At 45.1% G+C, this 20,303-nt stretch overlaps 1 long non-coding RNA gene across 1 annotated transcript; it reads right to left on the minus strand.

The window, feature by feature from the left end:
* Positions 1-3,650: 3,650 nt before the first annotated feature.
* On the minus strand, positions 3,651-17,766 carry LOC120395306. The gene is made up of 3 exons (XR_005592576.1): positions 17,711-17,766; positions 17,128-17,295; positions 3,651-3,673 (listed from the first exon to the last, which is right to left on the minus strand). It is a non-coding gene; the product is annotated as an uncharacterized LOC120395306 (long non-coding RNA).
* Positions 17,767-20,303: the final 2,537 nt, after the last annotated feature.

Consider the following 20,303-nt stretch of genomic DNA (forward strand, 5'->3'; position numbering starts at 1 on the left):
CCAAGTGTAATAGAATACCATACATCTTGAAGCCCTGGATCTCTTTTGGGGAGAACTAGCTGAGTGTTGATTTCAAGCTTCTGCTATGTACCATACTGGAAGTACTCTTAAAAGTTTTATGTGTATTGATCTGTGTGTGACAGGTTGCCCCCTTCAAGGTGCCACCTGATGTGTTGAGATATCACTAAGCCCATCTGTTCTGCCAGCATGGGCCCACTTTAACCTGTCTTGCAAACCCAGGCTCTTAAGCCTCCTCTAGTGCACAACAGGCAGGGCCACACCCAGCTACAGAAAGACAGACACTAAGATCAGCTCTGGGAAGACTCAGCTTAAGGGGCTTGCCCCAGCACTCAGGCGCCTACCTCCCTTGGAGTACAAACCCAAAGGTATATTGTCTTGCTCTGTATAGAAAAATCTGCACAGCACAAGCTCATAATAATTTACCATCTTCCTTAATGTGAAGAGAGATATACACTCCTACTTGCCCCCCCCAGTTAGAAATTGCACAAAATGGGTTTAATAATAAACAAAAACAAATGTATTAACTACAAAAGACAGACTTTACGTGGTTAAAGGGATAGCAAACAGAACAAAGCAGATTACTTAGCAAAAAATCCCACGCAAACTAAGTTTGATTCACTAAAGAAATTGGCTACAAATAGTAATTTCTCACCCTAAAAGTTGTTTCAGGCAGATTAGAGAGATTCTTGAAAGCCAGCTGCATTGGCCTGCAGTTTGAAACTTCAGGTATTATTACTCACAGGCTAGACAACCTTCCAGACTGGGCTTAACTCTTCTCCCCCCCAGTTCAGTTCTTGCTTCCAGGTGTTTCCCAGTGTCTCTTTGGGCGGGGAGGCAGAGGAGAACCACAATGATGTCACTTCCCTGCCTTATATAGCTTTTGTGTATGGTGGGAACCCTTTGTCTTCCAGTGGCATTCAAGGTGGGCGGGGGTCCAGTACCAGGTGACTCAGTCACATGTCTCGGCAGGGTCATAGCAGCCATTACTTGCAGGCTGTTTGGAGGGTCCACAGGAAGACTAAGCTATTTCACAGTCCGTTGTCTTTACTGCTGGGCCATCAGCCCTGCCTGACTTTTTCATTGTTGTACTTGAAGGGCTAGTTGTGGGTGTCACCCAAAGTAGCACATTTGAAATACAGATTCATGGTCAATATTCCTAACTTTAGATACATAAATGATACATGCATATAAATTGGATAATCACATTTAGTAAATTATAACCTTTCCAATGACACCTTACATGAGCCATCTTGCATAAAGTATATCTTAGTTATACCATATTCATATAACAGTATTTCTAAGAAGAATATGGGGTGTAATATCACACTGTGGAAAATATTAATTCTTCTTTTTTGCATGTATTATCCTTTAGTCAAGCTGTGCATGATAATGAGCTTCCAAAATGAACACTGATAGTGTTCTTATTAGCGTGCAGCTAAATGTAGTTTTTAAAAGGACTTTTTAAAAAATGCTCTTCTTTATAATAACAACATCTTCAAAGAATACAGAGCCCCATTTTCAAAGGTGCAGGACATTCCAAACTCCAGTTGAAGTTTAAGGTGAGTCCACCATCTCTGAAAAATCAGACCCCTGGGCCTCAGTCTAGGTTAAACATTAATTGTTTTCAATAGCCATCATAAAGACAACAGTATTTAGCCTACTGAGAAAAGCTTTTCTTCTACCAATAGTGTGCTTTTCTCTTAGCCAAACATTTATTTCTCCATGTGTTATAAGTGGGACTGAATTCTTTCTCTTGTTTAAAAATTCAAATTATACATCCTGTATTCAGCACCGTATGACACTCAAATATCTTTGCTTGTGCATTTGCTATGATGTCACCATTGCCCTGAGAATAGTTTGCAGCTCTGGCAGAGGGAACATGAAACATTGTTTTTATGGGCCTCCCAAAAATAGCTATTCTGGTATTTAAGATATGTACGTTTTCCCCAAACTACAAACAAATACTGAGATAGGAAAACGCACACAAGTATAAGCACAATCATGTGGCGGGGGACAAAGACCTCTGGCTATAATAAGTCATAAAATTTGTTTCTTATAGGTTACATAGGATTTGTGAAAGTATTATACAGGCTGGCAGCAACTCAGAAATCCTTAGTTGTTGCCAGCCTATGTAACACTCGCATATATGTAACTCTAGGGCAGGTAATTTTCTAATCTTCTCACCGTCAAATACATCGGGTTAGAATCAATAGGAACTGCATTCATTTACCCAAACATATAATTTAGCTGTCAGTGATTAAATGATCACTTTGTGGAAAATGCCATATTTCAAATACAGTGGATTCTCCCTACTAGATTTTTTTTTTAATTATGGTCTGTTAAAAAGGAGGCCTAGAAAGAGAAGATGAGAAGGATTGGTATCTACCAACCCCCATGCTCCTTTGCAGGAAATTAGTCATTTGGGATAAGCTCATCTTGTCCTAATAAATGGTCCCTATTCGGTGTTCCAAAAGAAGGCAAATATAACATCATCACTACTGTTTCTAACAATATATGACAGAGAAAATAATTCCTTCTGGTTTGAAATGTGGCAATCAGTTTTTGCATGTGAGCAAGCATCCCCTCATGCATCGCAATGAATCATCAGTATCGGAACCCATTTATACCCTGAGAAACACTTGAGATCCAAGTTATCTCAAAGTGTCCATTTCTTTTCTAGAATTCCATTAATGTGAATCCTAACAGTACCTGTTAGGGTTAGAGAATTCCAAAAAATGAGTGCCTTTAAGAAGGAATGGATTGAAGTTTGCAGTAATACAGTATTCCAATAATAGCCCTGTCACTTGGTGGCAGTCTGGCCATTCCTAAACTGCATTTTACAAATGTTTTGTCTGTGCTTTTATAAATCTTTCTGAACAGATGAAAGAGCCCATTACGACAAGCTTTTATTTTCTTTCCATGGGAACATATTGTAATTTGCAGCCCTTCTTTGTGCTTGGGAGATGGTAAAACAAAGAGTAGCAGCAAATTTCAATTTAAGTTCCTTGACATGTAGGATTAAAGCCAGATTTGCTTGATTTGATTCTGCAAGAGGAATTAAAGAAAGGAGAATTAATTGGACAGAACTAACAAAACAATTCTGATGTAAAGAGCTGAGTAAATGACAGTGTCCAAATGGCTTTTATTTACTCTAGCTAGGACTAAAATAGCTTGTCAAAAATTTAACAAATATCAGGAGCATTCAAACTCTAATAAAGTTTGAAGGCTAAGATCTCATGCTTTTCCCAAACATGTTCATTTTTTTTCTTCTCAAAAACTCAGAAAAACAAAGTAATAATTATGCCAATATAACTTGTTAGGTTCATTTAATATATTATGACTGGAGATCAACTGTGGATTTAGAATGGGCTATGGAGCTGAACAGCTCGAGGTCAGTGCTTTGAATCTGGTCCAGCCTGATAGGAATTGAAAAGCTGACAGCTGTTTGGCTCCATATGTGGAAACTGTTGGGGCTCATAGTCCAAATGAGCCAATAAACTACCCTCCTACCACAGCTGGTACTAGCTGGCACCTTGTTCTAATCACGTCAGTGAGACCAAGAATGGAAAGGGCACAGACACCATCATCCACCAACATCTCAGCCCTTAAGATGGCTCTCTCCAGACAGGGCTGCAGCTAGGATTTACGGGACCTAGGGAAGATGTAGATAGAAATAGGTTTTTCTGGGTTGACTCCTCATCCCATTTTAGACCCCACTGGTACCTAGATACTATAGTGATTCATGTTTTATTTAAAAAAAAAGAGAGAGAAAGAGAGATTTCTTCAGCTTGTTTCCTTCCCCATTTTGCTTTCCCTCTTACCAGGAGAGCCAAAAGCATGTGAAGGATTTTCTTCACTTTGCTGAAGCAAATGATAATTGGCACAGAAGTGGACACATCTGACACCTTTTACTGACCTGCTGGTTGTCTTAGATGTGGGGGGTAGTAGCAGCCAGCCTGCTCTTTAGAACTGGTTGGGAAATAGTTTTTACTCTGCAGAAGATTTTGATGAGAACTTTAAAAAGCCATTTTCATCAACAACAAAAATTGCAAACCAAAAATTTTCAGCTGAAAACCAAACATTTCTATTCAGAAATGCTGCCTTGGTGCCTCATGGGAGTTATAGTTTGCATACGTCTTGTCCCCGTTCCTATGGGCTAGGAGGCTTTCTAGCTGGACTACATCTTCTATGATGCCCCATGGTTTCCCCTTTTGGTGAGCCATTGTGATGCACCACAGGAATCCCTGGCTGTGGTGTGTTATGGGAAATGTAGTCTGGATGGGGAGATCAGCTCAAATAGGAGAATGAGAGCATAAGTCACCCAAACTGCAATTCCCAACAGACCTTGTGGCAGCATTTCCAAATAATTTTTTTGGTTTGTAGCTAAAGACTAAAAAGTTTTCAGATATTTTATTTTTTAATATGGTGTGATGGGGTGTGCATACCCCGTACTGGGCAGGGAAGGGTTAATCCCATATTATGGATGGAGGAAGTCCTGTCCCTCAGATCATACTGAGCATGCTCCAGATGCTGCACTAGTATAAAGGAGAGCAGCCCAGCTCAGTCTGGGCAGAACACCAAGGAGGAAAGATGTTTGGTGGAGGCTCCAGCCCAGGAGCTGTTAGAGCCCTTGCCTGCGAGAGCCAGCAATCCTGAGACCCGGACCAGAGATCTGTTGCCATCGGAGTCCCAGGGAGTTACCTGTGCTGAGGAGCCCAGAGACCCCGATGTCTCCAGGCCAATGGGGGCTACGGGAAGCGGCGCGGGGCGAGGGATGTGCTGGCCGCCACTTCCCACCACCCCCATTGGCCTGGAGCAGCGAACTGTGGCCAGTGGGAGCCGTGATGGGCCCAACCTGCAGATGCGAAAGGTAAACAAACTGGCCCGGCCCACCAGGGTGCTTACCCTGGCAGGCCACGTGCCAAAGGTTACCAATCCCTGATCTAGGTGTTGGAGAGCACACATCAGAAAAACAAGGAGAGGGTAGGAACCAAAAGGTGAAGTAACAATTAAGCAAACAGAGTTTAGCTTAAAAACATGTCTGAGCTATTACTGGAGCGAGTAAGATCCCACCCACAACATCCAGTAAATTAATGGGGCAGTAGGTTGCCCATGCTCTACTTGGATGGTAGACAATCTGGCATCTTTCAGGAGCACTGTGTTAGCTTAGAACCTGGGGCAGAGGTGGGAATAAAGATTAATATGTATGTAAAGAGCACATTTAAAAAATGTGAAACATTCTTTTGGACCATGATTGTGAAATTTTCTGTCAAGAAGCCAATTCAAGAACAGGGGCAAGCACACAGTTATTTATTTTCTTGGAAAAATGCCTTCCTCTTGAGAAGAAATATCTCCAAGTTTCCAAACAAAAAAGAAAAGTGGAATGATTTTTTTCCCCCAAGCTACTACTGAGAGAGGACCACAAAAGGTGAAAAATAAGCTGTTTAAGTAACCAGGTCTCACAACTTCTAAGTATGTCCAACATTTTGAGGGCAAACCCAGAATTTTAAACATCAAACCCCTCTTCCACATGAATTTTTCAAACATGTGTGACACTTGTAGACCAGGTGCCAGCTCTTTCCAAGGCTGTAGGAATCAACTGAGCACTGACATTCATAGCTGGAAACCAGACCAGCTCACCAGTATGTTAGTATTGTTCAAGATAGGTGTTAGACTTGTAAGGATGTGTTTTGTCTCTATAAAATGCTTCTAAGTTGTTGCATGCATTAATCTTATTGTAATGTCTGGATCCCATGCTATAAGGCAATATGTAAGTTTTGCTTTATAACTGTAAAAATGCCTGCTCTGAACTTCACAATACAGTCAGGAGGAGTGGTTGCCCCCTCCCCCCCGCCCTGCCCCCAATCAAGAAGGACTATCAAAACTAATTGGGCCATTGTGAGACATCACAATACAAAGACTGGAATGATGGTCCTCTTACACCCATCAAGATGCTACATGCAAGAAAGCTAGTCCCTGTGGTCCTGATACCACTCCCATGCATCCTAAAGTGGAAGGACCCCCAGGTGGCATAGCTCCATCATGGGCAGGTTGGGTACCCCTGTGCTGACTCCCCACATTCTGCCCTGACCCTGCATAGGGGACTAACACTGGTTTCACTGAAATCAGCACCTTCCAGGGCCCTTATTATGGTCAAAAGATTTGGCCCTTAGGGTCTACTGTAATGAGTAATTGTAGCCATTAGGATCTCTCATACAAATGGGGCACTGGAGGCTACTACCATCTGAAAGGGTGTCTGCTCCGCCAGAAAATACTGGCAACTTTTGATATACTTTGGTGCAATGTGGTTCATTTCAACCATGTTGTATTTCTAAGCACAGCTTGGCCATTCTGTATAAATTTGTACATAATGAGACAAGTCTGGCCCAACGACCAAAAAGTCTGACAGGCATGGAGTGAAGGGCCACACCTCCTCCCCTCCCAAAGACAGAGGGAGAGCAAAAACATACTGTTGCATCGCAGGCGTATATGAACAAAGCTCAACAATCTGTGTGATTGGCAGCAAAGTCATTTATTTCTCTCCAGCATGCTCTTATATACAATTAAGGTCAAGCAATCAAGCAATTGCTAATTGGTTAACAAGGTACAAACAAGCACAGCTGTGACTTCATAGGGTAATTGTCATCCCGTCCCACTTTCTAATTTATTATCCTGTTTACTGTCTACCAGCAGATAAGAACTAGCCTCATCCTAGAAACTTGCATGTCAGTTTCTCACACTCCCTAACGCCAAGTTAGCAACATATTCCCACACCTCCCCCCTTCACTCATAATAATAAAAAAAAAGGAAGGCACAGCAAAACATTCTCAGCTCATAGCATCACATTACTACAATCTATACAAAACAAAACTAAAAAGCAAATCTAAACACCAGCTGCCTAACTAAACCGTAACAAAATCTTCCGCAATGCCCTACTTTTACCTATACATCCCTCCTCCAGGTAACGCAAGTGGCCCAAGGGGCCAGGAGGGTTCTGCCTGCTGTCGCGCCCGAGGACGCAGCCAAGGCCGGACCCACTTCGCCGGAATCCACCTGGGACCTTGAAAACAATCTCAGCTAGGCCACCTGGCATTCCCCTATTTTCTCATAACAACTTTATCTCATCCCTCTATTCTTGTAACCACGCTGCTGTAATTTTCCATCAAGGCAGCATAGGGAAGATGCAACCGAACATCTCCCCCCTATTCTTAAACACAAAAAAAAATTAAAAACATCCAAGAAACTACTCCAAACTGTATAGCAAAAGGCATGCAAAACAAAACAACAACAAAAAAAAATAATATATCTTATGCTACAGGGCTCACCTATAACCATGCAATTCATAACATACAACACCAACAACATCAAACAAAACAAACATAAATCAACAAAAATAAAACAAATAAATGGTGTAAATTCTGCAGGGTTCCCCCCTTCTCTATTGCTCACCAAATTATGACAAATTTCTGTTACCAAAATCATCCCTCATGTGTCAGGTGATCAAACTGACACTGAGGGAGGGGGGGTCCTAGAAAAAACACAACATAAACCACATAAACATTTTAACAACACCACAGCAATTCTGGCCAGAAAACACACACCACAAACAAACATAAAACATAAAACATAAATTTAAACTCCATAATAAATGCATGGTACATTAAATACTATACAGCTAACATCAATTCTCTTAAATATCTAAAAAACAAAAACAAATATACCCCTACTGGGCAATCAATTATTACTTAAAATACACAAATACCCTTATTAATTTCAGGCAAAACAGGAAAATCACTCCATCAGGTAAATCATTTACATTAATACAATTGCTTCCTAGCTTACTTCTAAAATTCAAAGCTAATCACAGCTTAAAATTTTACCATTAACTTCTGCTTTTAGACACTAAAAGAAAAAAAAACATTACCACTTATATATCCTTAAGCCTAATACAATTTCAATTACATAGCACAATATACAATCTTCAACTAATGCAACAAAATTATTTATGGCCAAACAATTGCAAACTAATTTCTTTGCCTAAATTTATTTACAAACATTTCAAAAACACCAAAAACTTTTCTCTTTAGCATCTTTACAAAATTCAACTGCTATTCCCTCCAGCAACCACAGAGTTAACTTTTTACTCTGCCTAACATTACTCGCTTGTAGTTAATTACCTTTTCTATCAACTACACCCTCAAGGTTTCCAACCAGTTTTCTAATCTCTTTATTTATTGCCTGCCCGTCTGGGCCCGATCCTTTTTTCCTCAGCAAGTTCTTTGTCTATTGCCTGGCCGCCTGGGCCCGAACCTTTTTTCCTCTTGCTAAACCGTTCCTTTCATGGACACTAACTTATCCCACTATCAATTTAGCTAGAAGGGTGTACTTCTTAACTAGCCCCCACCCTTCTAGTCTCTACTGCAAGCAATTATCTGTACTTTCCCACCGTGGGGGCTACATTTTTATGCATAACTTTAATTACAACATCTGCATTCAACCTATCTATTATAATATTGGCTACATCTAATATCAAGCAATCTACAACAGCCAATAATCAGCACATAACACAAAATTAACAAAAATCTAATAAGGCTAACAAAAGCACTTAACATAAAAATACTAGAATCACATAAATTCAAAGCCATTCTTCCAAATTACCTAAATGTATACCTAATAACACCCCAAAACCATCCTCCTAAATTACCTAGATTTATGCCTAATAACACCATAAACTCCCCCCCTTAAGAATACTCAACAAACCTTTTGGCTGAGTTTTCTCAAACTTTAAAAACAACAATTAAACTCTAAAAAACTGGGGTTAGTAACGGGGGGTGGGGAGGTAATATCATTTACAATCCAGTTTGGGGGGGCAATACATGCTAAAATTTTATCCAAAACACAGGGCGCAGCCTGTAGAATAAACCCCCAAATCCAATCAATACCACATTTTTTAGCAGGAGTCCCAAATTTCTTCCTGCCAGTGTACAATTCTTCGTTTCTTCACCAGGGTCAGTTCTCAATATCCTTTTAGTCAGGAATTTCTGGACTTTGGCAATATCAATAATGTGAGTATTTTTTCTTCTTTTCCACCACCGTCGTGGTTCAGCTTCTACGGGGGAAATAATCAGAACGTGGGGGCTGCAGCGGACGAGGGAGAGATTAGCCAGCACGTTACCTTGTCCTTTTTTCCTGCTATTTAAAAGCACAATGAAGCTAAATATATATATATATATATATATATATATATATATATATATATAGGCCAATCATCAGTAGCAGAATTCTCCTGATGTAAAGGGGTCTCTTTGCAGTAAGAAGCATGGGTCCAGGCAGTCAGTCTCCTGGTTCCAAGGAGTGGGGGGGGGGCTGCTAGGATCTTTGGGCAGCTCTTCCATACCTGTGAGAAGAGACAGCCAACACATTCCGTTAGTGCCTGGCAGGATTTTTTCAGCTCTCATTAGCTTTTTGAGCGATTTTTCAGCTCTCATTAATCTTAGCTGTGAGCAATATGTCCTTGACCGGGGCCAGAAAAGAATGAGCTGTCTCCGGTTAGCTCATCCTATTCCTTTTCTTTCCCTGCTTGGCTTCTTTTAAACTGTAAATCCTGTGTCAGAACACCCAGCTGTTGCTGCTCATACCGGAGAAGCATAACGGTTTTCCCGACACTGTCCCAGGCTTAGACCAGCCAGCGTAGGACGCCTTCTTCGGGCTCCTGCCAAAACAACTTACTTGCTTGTAGGTCCGAGCGACCTCCGGGGCCACGGCACGAGCCTCTGCCTGCGCCATGCACTCCAACGTCTTCCCGTCCAGGGCTCGCTTCCAGCGGAGCACCTCCTCGTCCTGTACCCGAAGGCCGGTCAGGAGGAGCCTCCCCAACTCCCCCTCTCTTCTTAATAAGTGAATCAGTGCAGCAGGGGAAATCTTTTCCCCCTGTCGGTTCATAATGTGCAAATAAAGCTTCTGTGTTATCTTTTCTTCAGCTGATACAGCGGTACTCACGTTAGCTGCTCTGCCCTTCTCCACCGCGGCTTATAGCCGCCCTTCTCCTCCGCGGCTTATAGCCGCCGCTTTCCTCCGTGACTTATAGCCGCCCCTCTCCTCCGCGGCTTATAGCCGCTCTCCTCAGGGCTCAGGTGCGCCTCTCTTTTCGGACGCCCGGGGGCTTCTCCAGCACTCCCCGCTGCAGCTCCTCCGCTCGCCTCTGGGCTCAGGCTCCTGGCCGTTCGCCTCTGGGCTCAGGCTCCCGACGCTATCATCATTCGATATGAGTCACGTCGGATAAGCACTCCCCGCCTCTGGGCTCAGGCTCCTGGCCGTTCGCCTCTGGGCTCAGGCTCCCAACACTATCATCACTCGATACGAGTCACGTAGGGGTTAGCCGCTCACCTCTGAGCTCAGGTGCGCCTCTCTTTTCGGACGCTCGCCTCTGAGCTCAGGGCTTCTCCGCCTGGGTCAGGCCACCGACACTTTCATTCGATACGAATCACGTCGGGGTCACCATTTGTTGCATCGCAGGCGTATATGAACAAAGCTCAACAATCTGTGTGATTGGCAGCAAAGTCATTTATTTCTCTCCAGCATGCTCTTATATACAATTAAGGTCAAGCAATCAAGCAATTGCTAATTGATTAACAAGGTACAAACAAGCACAGCTGTGACTTCATAGGGTAATTGTCATCCCGTCCCACTTTCTAATTTATTATCCTGTTTACTGCCTACCAGCAGATAAGAACTAGCCTCATCCTAGAAACTTGCATGTCAGTTTCTCACACTCCCTAACGCCAAGTTAGCAACATATTCCCACAACATACTAATCAAATACACACCAAATATGGGGTTTGTTTTTCTGTACTATAGTTCTGTGTGTGTACATATACCTTTTGTTCCTCTTCTCTCTTGTTTGCTCTGTCCCCTTTAACATGCACTTTCAGCCCCATTCTCATCCGTCTCTCCTGCCCTCCGCAGAATTCAGCTCACAAGCCAAGTTCTGGTTGGAGTCTGTAAGAGTGCACGGCCATCCCTCCCTTTCAATCTCTGAGGGAGGTCACACCTCCTCACTGGCACACACTTCTGAGGGTGATCTAAAAAGGGGAATTAGCTGCTCCTAGTGTTCAGGCCCTCAGGCCAGGCAGCGCAATAAAGCTCAGTCAGGGTGGGGTAGCAAATAGTCTACAGGGCATGGGCAACCAGGGCAGAGCAACAACATCTGGAAGCCCCAAACCCTCAGGCAGGGTGTGAGCACCAACACAGTCTATGGGGCTCAAGCAGTGGTGAGCACCAGCACAGTCTAGTGTCATGGCTCAGTGGAAGGTACAGTAACACAGGCCTCCTGGTGGGGAGGCTGCCACCACAGGGGTTAGGGGGATGCAGGCCCACCCAACTCCACCACATCCCAGCCCAGAGCCTTAACAGTGGCAAAGTGTTCTGCCATCAGGTCGGGGAGGATCTGCCCACAACACACTGATCTTGTATCAGGCCAACACTCAACCAGACTGTCATCTAATTTTCCTGGGCAACTTCCTACATCCCTAGGGTTTGGTATCTCTTTGTTGTTGTTGTCCTCCATCTCTCCAGGGTCGGTGGCCAATAGCAGCTTGTTGGGGTCTCAGCCGGCCAGGAGGCAGTCGAAGCTGCTCCTTGGCGTCTCTGGTGGTCCTGAGAGTGTTCACCAGTTCTCAGTATGGCCAGGGTCCTCTTCAGGCTACAGCAGGATGCATCTGTCTCTCTTGGCAGCTCCAGTCCATCTGAGCTGCCAGTTGACTTTTTATACTTCCTCTTCTTGTACCACTCCTCTGCTTCCAGCAGGTGGGGCTTGGCCTTCCTAGATCTGTTGAGCAGGTGGCAGGTTGTGATCCCTCCCTGTCAATCTCAGAGGGAGGCCTGCCTACTCACTGAAGAGCCCCAGCATATGGTAGGTGTTGGGAAAGAATTTTTGCAGCAAAGAAGGAGTAGGGTTGAGATTATACGACAGCAGGTTGGGGATGAAGCTGGAGACAGAGCAGGAGCAAGGGGCTGGAGCAGGCTTGCCTGCAATGGAGGTCTCTTAAGGATCCAATTACAATACAAAAACATTGAAGTCAGGAGAGTAGGTTACAATATATTTGTCCCTTGACCCAGTTAAAAAAAAGATTTGTAATGTAGATGTGGGATTTAACTGAGTTATAGTTATATGATTCAGTTAGTCTTGGCCATGCTACAAATTAAAACACTGTATCTGGGTCAGGGGACAACTGTGTTGTACTGGAGTCACTTTGAAACTTGTTTTTGTCACGTAGATTGGTCCTTGTAGTGGTGTGCACACCACACCATTGAGAGCAGTCAGAGAAGGGAAAAGAAAACACAGGAATGTAGAAGAAAGGGGATCTGATCCCAAAGCCCACCAGAGAAATAAATTCTATTACAACTATCATGTTCTTTGGCAGAAGTGTCTGCTGGTGACTCTCTTCTGATGGGCTGAAGCTGTTCACAGAACATGTTTGCCAATGAGACTTCTGTGGGTTGTGGTTCAGCCATATGACCCCTGGCACTAGGGTAAATTCACATGGGTTTGAGTATGTCTGCAAAAATTTCCAGCTCCCGTCTCTAGATTAGAAATGTTTGCAATGGACCTCGGGGAACTTACCTCAGACTTCAGCAAGTCTTGTAACTCTCAATAAGGTCAGTTATCAGAGGAAGAGATAGAATAGAGTTTGATATTATAATGTACTTTTCAAGCATCTCACAGTGTTCTACAAAGCAGAGGGACAGACAGCAGAATGTCAACAAATGTTTAGACAAATAGCACAGCCATTATTACTCAACTACAGCACACAGCCTTCGGTTAGGCATTAGAACCTGTTCATCGGGAGAGGAAATATTGACCAGGACACTGACCAGGGGTCTGCAATTTAAAACTAACAGAAGAGGGCTTTGATTTAAGATTTTGTCTAAAGGACTGATGTCAATATATTAAAATTCTACTCTGTACTTGTCTGACAGTGGTAGGGAAGATGAGCAATGGAGATATAAACTTTGTCATTGAAGTCCAGCTGTTTGATTACTTTCTTAGAGCCCTGAGAAGAGGGCCAGAAAGGGTTACACAACTAGCAGGCTAATTGACCCGGATTCAACCTTTAGAGACATATTAGTAGATAATGTTTGTGGTTGTGTGTGTTTACATATAATTATTAGAGATTGAAAATGTAACTAAACGGTTCCTGTCTATCGCTGTATTCTGTTAATTCAGATATCAAAAAGGCTGTTCACATTTAAATGAACTGTCTTCATTTCTCTTTGAAGTATGTAATAAAATATGTGTAAATGGCAGGAGATAGGCAATTGCCTTATGTTAATCCATGTAGTTAATTACCGGTGATGCTTAAGAAACAGGAGGTTACTTCAAAGCTAGGATAATTGCCTATTGTTCACCCAAGGACTGCACACTGTCAAGAGGCTATCATGGCCTGCCAGTGATCTATAAAGAAATCTTGGGCCCTGATCCTTTCATCTCAGATCTGCTTAAGCTTCATCAGAGGAAGTTTGAGTTGCAAGACTGAGATCTCCAGTTCCATTCTGGATCGCTCTGATATTGGACACTGGACTATAAGCTAATGAACTAATTCTGGAAAGGACTCTTTGCAACTCTGAAGCTCACTTTCTCTACTATGAAACTGACCTAAGAACTCTTTTCAGACCTGTATGTATAATGATCTTTTAACCAATACTCTCTCTTTTCTATTTTAATAAATGTTAGTTGAGTTAATAAGAATTGCATAAGAATTTAGTTAATAAGAATGTATTTGGGCAAGATCTGAACTATTCATTAATCTGGTGGATAATATGTCCAATCCTTTGGGATTGGTAGAATTTTTTTAATATGATGAATAATATTTTCCGTAATCCTTAGCATATTTGACTTGGCTGTCTGGGTAGGAGCTCAAGGCTGGGTTGCTTTAAGGGAACTGTATTTCTGGCTTCTGGGTAACCCGTAAAGTATTGTAAAAGCTGTTTTGCTGCTAGTTTGGTGAATCTACATATTAGAATAACCACCAGTTTGGAGGATTGTCTGCCCCATTCTTTGCAGTTTGCCCTAACTGAGCAGACTCAGTGTGGCCCTCCTGGGACTCTGGTCACAAGGGCATTGAGAAAGCAGTGTTAATATTTCATGTTGAGGACAGTAGCCTTCAGTTATACAATTGTCCCACCTTACAAACAGAAGGGATGAGACTGATCACTAAAATAATATAAAGAGAGTATATCATGTAGAATATGTACAGAATAAAATCAGTGTTGATTAAAAACTGATGATATTGTGTGATGCTTGTTAAAAATAAAAACGAAGAGAAAATCTAGCTGCTTAAACGATCCACCCTGGCTAAGAGTAGGTAGATGCACAGGAAAATTTCAAGCCCCGCTCTTTGCTCTACCTCCAAACTGTGAGGAGTAAACAAAGAAGCTGTGCCTCAGTGAAGAACTCAACCCCTGACCCTCCTGTGACCCAAACTGGATGTTTTGGTGTTGCTGGCTGGCTCACATTTCTTGCTGAGATATGAGGGCAGGAAAAATGGGATGTTTGGATTGAGTGACTACTTTGCCTCCTGGCCACTTTCCCTCTCTTCAAGGACCTAGATGTTTGTGCTAGGTTCTGTTGTTGCTGCTGCTGCTTCCCACAGACTATCACGGCACCCCTTGGTTGCTGCCTCCATGGTGCTTACTTACCTCCCACAATTTTAATTGTAATCATGGGTTCAGGGAGACTGAATCATTTTATGGGAGTGGTCTCCTTGTAATTAAATGGGTCTGAACAGGGCCCTGAACGAGATTGAGTCAGCCATCATAGGTAGTAGTGAGCAGATTTGTGCAAAGACCTTTGTGATGTGACAGAAACAGCATATAGGCATGGGGAAGAACACAAAAAGAAAAACAACTGGGAAACTCATTAGGCATACTGTGTCCAGCCTTCAGTTCAGGAGTGCAGACTTTTATCCTTTGGTTAAAGCAGAAGACTGAGAATCAGGATTCCTAGGTTCTGTTTACAACTCTGCCACTGAGTTTGAGTGACTATGGGCAACTCATTTTGTCACTCAGTTCCTTGTGTTATCCAGCAGCTGTCAAAAGGATATAGTAATACTTCCCTATTTCACACATATTTGAACAGTGCTTTGAGATGAAAGGTGATACACATTTAAATCCAAAGTAAGATGAGCACTAGTAAAATCTCCCTCTGTAACCCACCATTTTGGGTTTTCTGCTACTGGGATTTCTTCCTCACCCAATTTCTAGAACCCTACACAGTGTAAGAGATTTTTGTGCTTCAGACTGTTTGGTGGCTTTCTGTGGAGCCAGTCATCTAATGGTCTTCTCCAATGCCTGTCGAAGTAAATGGAAGTTTTTCTGTTGACTCTAATGACTCTAATTGGAAAATCAGAGGCAATGGAAAATAATCCAAAAAATGATAAGAATCAAATTGTTGATTTGCAAACTCAGTATGCTCAGGGCACTATGTTTTCCACAATTCTGTGATCATGGGATTTTCTGAAGCATCTACCTGTGCTGCAGAATTGTGTTCCAGGATCTAAGCTTTCATTTAAAATGCAATGTTTCTAGCCCTCATAGTTGTGAAGATAGCTTTAAAAATGGGAACTGACTATAAAGCCCCAGGCAGCCCCTACCCAACTGCCAAAGCCTTTTCCCTACCCCCACCCCCACCCTTGATACCATCTATGATATATTTGTGCATTGTCAGTAAAACATCTTCACCAGATTGAAACCTCAAAATGTGAGGACTGTGCATGAAGGCCATATGAAAATAACCCAGGGGTACAGTACTGACTGAATTATTCATCCTCACATTCAATACAAAGAAAAACTCAATTTAAATGAATCTGCTATGAGTTACCACTCTTGCCTCTGCAGAGTGCTTCAGAATACATGAAGCTGTGCTGCAGAATTGAGGTTCAGCTTGGCCTGGAGTACACGGGACCTTGAGTAGGACAGTATTGCAGCATTTACCAGTGTTTAATTTCAAGAATAAATGTTTCATAGAAGAATGGAATGATGGAAAACTTCATAAAATCACCTACTGCTGAAATTTTGGACTGTTCCCAATACTGTAGATGGTAATTAATCTTTCATACTTCATTTCCATGTATGGTGTTTTGTAGACTTACTTATGGGATGGATTTTTCTTGTTATAAATGTTGTATATGATGTTTTATGTCATTATTCCTGACATATTTACATGTTTTGTTGTTTTTTTTAATTTATAGATTAAAATAAAAAAAACTTTAAATCTTTTAAATTGTTGATATTGGACTCTCCTTCTGTGTTTGTTTCTGCCACATCCACAGAGTCCTCTAAGCCCCATGGTTCTCTTTATTTCTCTCCTTTATTTCCAGGGCCGCCCAGATTGGGAGACAAGTGGGGCAATTTGCCCTGGGCGCCACAGGGGCCCCGCAAGTTCTGGCCGAGAATCCCTTCCCTGGCTAGAGGTGCCTTTTTAATTTTTACTCATCCAGTGGCAGTCCGGGTCTTCGGCGGCAGGCCCTTCACTCACTCCAGGTCTTCGGCGGCACTTTGGCGGTGGGTCCTTCATTGCTTCCGAAGACGTGGCGCAAGCAAAGGACCCGCTGCTGCTGCCGCCGCCGCCAAAGACTTGGAGTGCTGCCTGGTGAGTACAAGCGCCATAGCGGGAGGCACCTTTTTTATGTTTGCTCCCCCGCTTTGCCCCAGGCTCCCTAAATCCTCTGGGCGGCCCTGTTTTCTTCCTATATCTCAGTCTTGCCCATCCTTCCAGCAGAGAGCTGAACATGGTTCCTTCCTTGAGCTAGCTAGAGAGTTTGGAAGCCCCTTCTCATAGGCTGATCATATTACCTCTGGTCCCAGTTCCTGCTGCCCTGGACAAGAACTACTATCATTGAGTAGTAGGGCTTTGCACTGTGACTAAATCACTGAGTTAGTCCATGTGTCTTTTTTTTACTAATGTCTCCATCAAGGCTTGAACTAAGGGGGAAACAATGGGAATATTCCAGCAAGCTCTGTCCACAAAATAAGTTCCACCCATAAATTACAAAATGTGATGTCACTTGCAGTAAATTGTACAGTTACTCAAAATATAAATATGCATACCCGCAACTCCACTGAGTTCCTCGAGATTGGGGGAGCTTGAATATGGCTCTGGGTTCTTCTAGTTTGCTTGGATTTGGCTTCCCCTCGGTGGAGCTCAGATACCCTGCTCGGTTTGGTTTGGCTCGGCTCATTCTTGATTTGGGAAGTGGTATAATCTCCAAGCGCCACCTACTCTTGGTAACAAAATTGGATGTAAATCACAGTAAAATGTTCAGAGCTATGATGATCTTCCCTCTCCTTTCTTACATGAGGAATGAAATAGTTAACATTCATAGGCGCCGACTTATATGGGGCTCTGGGGCTTTAGCCCCAGGAATAAATCCCAAGCAGGGGCTCTGCCCCACCAATGTTTTCTCCCCTGCTTGGAGCGCACCCCCCGCCGCCGCCGCCACCGTCGCCACGGCTGGAGCTTCCCCCCTCCCTGCCCGGCAGGGGCGGCTCTAGGCACCAGAAAAACAAGCTGGTGCCTAGAGCTGGGGCCCCAGCTCATCCTGCCGCTGCGAGCCGAGGAGCGGCCCGTCCCCTGCAGCCGAGGCAGGGCCGCGCTACCGGCTCCGCTTGGGGGAGAGGGATGGCCCCTTACCGGTAGCGCGGCCCCGCCTGGCTGCAGAGGACGGGCCGCTCCTCCTCCGCTTGTTCCCTGGGTCCTACACAGCCCGGCAGCAGCTTGGCTGTGGGGGCGGGGCTGAGCTCCGCCCCGCTCAGAGCTGCGTGGTCAGGGGGCGGGGCTGGGAGCTCCGGGCCGAGCGGCTCCTCCCCTGACCACGCGGCTCTGAGCGGGGAAGAGCTCAGCCCCCTCCGGGAGCCATGCGGCTGCCTCGCTGTGCAGGGCCGCTTCCCCAGGCGCGCAGTGAGCGGGGGGTAAGCAGCTGGGGCCGGGGGGTTGGCTAAGGGGCAGGGAGTCCCGGGGACACTCAGGGGGCAGGGAGGGGGCACAGGTTCTGTGGGGGGAGGGGCGGTCAGGGGCCAGGGAAGGGGGGTTGGATTGGGGGGGTCTCAGGGAGGTGGTTGTCAGGCACCCCCCGACCCCATTATCCCCCAGGCCCAGCCCTGACCCCCAGCTCCAAGCCCAGCCCCACTGAGATGGGCACCCCCCCAAACCCATCCTCCCCACCCAGCCCTGTCCCCCAGCTCCAAGCCCAGCCACTCTGAGGTGGGCACCCCCCCAAACCCATCCCCCCCCCCCAGCCCGGACCCCCAGCTCCACGCCCCGCCCCCCCGACTTGGGCACACCCCCGGCCCCAACCCCCTCACACCCCTGACCCCAGCTCCGAGCCCAGCCCCTCTGATCCGGACACCCCTGTACCCATTCCCCCCACAGCCCTGACCCCAGCTCTGAGCCCAGCCCCTCTGATCCGGACACCCCCAGTACCCATTACTCCCACAGCCCTGACCCCCAGCTCCGAGCCCAGCCCCTCTGATCCGGACAACCCCCCCTACCCACTCCCCACCCAGCCCTGACCCCCAGCTCCGAGCCCAGCCCCTCTGATCCGGACACCCCCTGTACCCATTCCCCCACAGCCCTGACCCCAGCTCCGAGGCGAGCCCTCTGAGCCAGACAACCTCCGACCCCATCTCCCCACAGTCCTGAGCCCAGCCCCTGTGAGCCAGGCACCCCCCAGAGCCCAGCTCCCCACCCAGCCCTGGGCAACAGCAGCACCACCTCCAGGCAGTGACAGCCCATTGGCACCAACCATCACCCAGCAACAGCCCATTATGTAATTGCAAATGTAGACAGACCAGTAAAGCATTTAATGTTTTTAAATAATGTATTTGGTGTATTTTCAAATTATTACAAATTAATTTTCACTAGTTATTTTTTACATTTCCAAATACATGTTACTATAGTATTGCAACTTTTTTTTATGGAAGGGGCCCCCAAAATTGCTTTGCCCCAGGCCCCCTGAATCCTCTGGGCGGCCCTACCCAGTGTGTGTGAGGAGCTGGAGCCGAGCCCGGGCTGCGATGGCGGCGAGGGGCTCCTGGAGTGTGTGAGGAGGTGAGCAGCCGGCTGGGTTCGTCGGTGCTGAGCAGGTAGCCCCGCAGCCGGAGATCCTTGCCTTCCCTCCTGCCGGGGCTGGGCCAGGGCACCGTGAGGCTGAAGAGCAGCAGGTCCAGGGGGCTCTCCAGGTCCTCGGCTGCCAGCAGCCAGACAGTAAAACAGAAGGTTTATTAGATGACAGGAACACAGTCTAAAACAGAGCTTGTAGGTACAGAAAACAGGATCCCTCAGTCAGGTCCATCTTGGGGGGTGGGGAGCCCAGACCCAAGTTCTGGGCCTCTCCTGATTTCCCCAGCCAGCTCCAAACTGACACTCCCTCATCTGGCCTTTGTGTCTCTTCCGGACAAGGAGGCCACCTGATCTCTTTGTCCCCAACACCGTCAGTTGGCACTTTGCAGGGGAAACTGAGGCACCCACACAGTATTCAGAGAAAACATTAAGAACATTCCCACTTTGTCACAACAGGTGCAACAAAATTTAATACTGTATATTAAAGCAGGCAAGTGCTGCTTCTGACTTTCCACTTTTAATTGACCCTTGTAATCTTGTAGTGCTTCATTTTATATCAGCTTACAGGGTGAGAGCGGGGGGGGGGGGGACACCACCATTTTGGGCCCCACCAAAAATTATACAAACCTGCCGCCTATGTTAACATTAACATTTAAATCACCACTAGATATCTACTTTAATGCAGCTTTCTCATAACCATAACAAGGTTGATACCTGCTCATTATCCATGTGTCATTCCAGGTGTCCATAATTAAGCTTCCAATCATTATTAACAATTTGCCTGACTCATTTCTTAATAATTCCTACATCACAGGGTGGTCTAAGTGCCTATAAACAAGTTACAAAGTATTGCAACCCCGCCTTTAAGTCCCATCCAACTTGCAATGTACCCGTACCCTTGTGGTCACTTGTTTACTTGCACAGAATGAGAGGGCATAAACTGTGACTTGGGGTTAGGTCTTTTGGCCTACATTATTTTAGCTAAAAACGCACCCTTAGCATGATTTACTCCACTATGGCAAGTTAGGCTGCCCTTTAACGGTAATAAGGCCTAAGGGTCTGCTCACCTCCACCCCATACTCATGGCCCTTTAAGAGTTGGGAGCTCTGATGTAGGCAAGGACCTGGGACATAAGATATGACTAGAGAGGAAGCAGTCCTGCGAG

Source organism: Mauremys reevesii, linkage group 1, assembly GCF_016161935.1.
Source record: "Mauremys reevesii isolate NIE-2019 linkage group 1, ASM1616193v1, whole genome shotgun sequence".
Lineage (NCBI taxonomy): Eukaryota > Metazoa > Chordata > Testudines > Geoemydidae > Mauremys > Mauremys reevesii.